Here is a 2,017-nt window from a genome sequence, read left to right on the forward strand (position 1 = left end):
ATTAATTTTAAAACAATTTACATTGTATGAATTATTATCAACCTAAACGTTTAACATTTATATGCTCTATTATTACTTGAATATTTACATATTGTACTAAAAGAAAAAAGAATGATCTCACTTGCGTGATTCTAATAGGAAAGTCGTGAATATCCTGTCAGAATATTTTGCTATTCGGTAGCCTTAAACTGCGTATGAAAATTGATTGTTTTAGGAAGCAGTGCAAAGCTACAGTAAGTAGTAAGAAAGTGGATTTATTCAGTACAAGTGCCCTTTTTCTGACATACAGAACTGAAGTTAGTGGAACAGATTTCTACTCAAAATGATAATATTTATGGCCTGAGGTAGAGGATTACAAAACCTTATATTTTATGTCTTGCTTTGACTAAAACCAGGTCGACTTTATCTTGAAATCGTACTGTTGGCCTGCTTCTGATCGAACTAGAAAATCGATAAAGGTGCCAAAATGGTAGTGTTTAGTTTTTTAAAAAATCGAACTAGTAGCTATTTTCCGAGAAGAGAGTGCGAAAATATTAAGTTATTAATACCAGAAACCATTATTAGAACAAAATGGTTGCGAGAGAGTATATCGGTTGTGTCTTTCGATCAGAGAAAATTCAACAAAAAGAAAATAAACTTGCTGTTTGTCAAATATTTTCAAATATTTTTTTCGAAAGCTCTTTTTTATTCTCTTATGAATTGCAGCTACAAATTTGGAAAATTAACTTTGTTTTACGCTAATAATTTATTAACGATGTCTGTTTGTTTGTTTTGAATTTCGCACAAAGCTACTGAGGGCCATCTGCGCTAGCCGTTCCTAATTTAGCAGTGTAAGACTAGATGGAAGGCAGTTAGTCATCACCACCCACCGCCAACTCTTGGGCTACTCTTTTACCAACGAATACTGGGATTGACCATCACATTATAACGCTCTCACGGCTGAAAGGGCAAGCATGTTTGGTGCGACTGAACCCACGACCCTCGGATTACCAGTCGAAAGCCTTAACACACTTGGCCATAAAGGGCCACTAACGATGTCTGAAACAAATATTTGTTGGAAAGGAAAAGATGCTGTTAACTTGGAAACCTGCTCAAAAACCAGTTTGTTTGTTTTAATATTGTGCAATATTATCTGCACTAGCCATCCCTAATTTAGCAGTGTAGGACTAGAAAGAAGGCAGCTAGTCATCACTACCCACCGCCAACTTGGGCTACTCCCTTTTACCAACAAATTGTGGGATTTATCGTAAAATTATAACGTCCCCACGACTGAAAGGACGAGAATGTTTGGTGGACTAAGATTCGAACCAGCGACTCTCAAATTTGAGTCCAGTGCCTTAACCACCTGACACATGCCGTGCCCCTTTATTGACTATATATAAATATAGTAATACAGCCTATTCTAAGTCCATGTAACAACTTCGCAGAATGTGAATGGGTGTCAACCAAAATTACTATGGAGGGTTTAGTACCTGTCCAAATACATACAAATTTAGTTTTTTTGCGTTTTGGGGTTTCTATGAGGCGTTTTTCACCGCTACTTTGCCTCTTTTTGATGGATTTTCACCAAATTTGGTTTGAAGGTTTGTTGAGTCCATGCGGAAGTGCATAACATTTTTCTATTTGTTTTGTCGGATAAAAACCACTTGCTCAGTGACGTATAAAAGAGTGACATCACACTCTCTGCTGCTGTTTGTCTTATAGCCAACTTCAAAGGACTCAGCAAAGTCTCTAACGAGTCAGTCATTTCGAGCTGTATAGTGATTTATTTACTCAGATAATTAAAAAAAATGTATATGTTAGTTTGAGTTACCAGAGAATCAAGATACTCAAAACGAAACTCGTAACATACTTATTACTGACAAAATGAAAATGGAATATTTAGGCGTTTCAAGAGTATCTATCAGTCCACCTGGACAACATTCCTAAATCTAAAATATCTGATGCTCTTTGTTATAAGAATTCATAAAAAAAAAGATGGTTTAAAGTCCGGTGGTATTTGGTCATACCCAAAATA

The 2,017-nt window shown here is 35.9% G+C and overlaps 1 pseudogene across 1 annotated transcript in view; it reads left to right on the forward strand.

Moving 5' to 3' along the window:
- The first annotated feature begins 1,034 nt into the window (after nucleotides 1-1,034).
- Nucleotides 1,035-2,017, forward strand: part of LOC143250350 (protein Wnt-16-like) — a 34,340-nt pseudogene continuing 33,357 nt past the window's right edge. The window contains exon 1 of the transcript XR_013028148.1: nucleotides 1,035-1,101. The product of XR_013028148.1 is annotated as a protein Wnt-16-like (transcript). The remainder of the gene's footprint in view (nucleotides 1,102-2,017) is intronic.

This window comes from Tachypleus tridentatus, chromosome 5 (assembly GCF_004210375.1).
Source record: "Tachypleus tridentatus isolate NWPU-2018 chromosome 5, ASM421037v1, whole genome shotgun sequence".
NCBI classification, from domain to species: domain Eukaryota; kingdom Metazoa; phylum Arthropoda; class Merostomata; order Xiphosura; family Limulidae; genus Tachypleus; species Tachypleus tridentatus.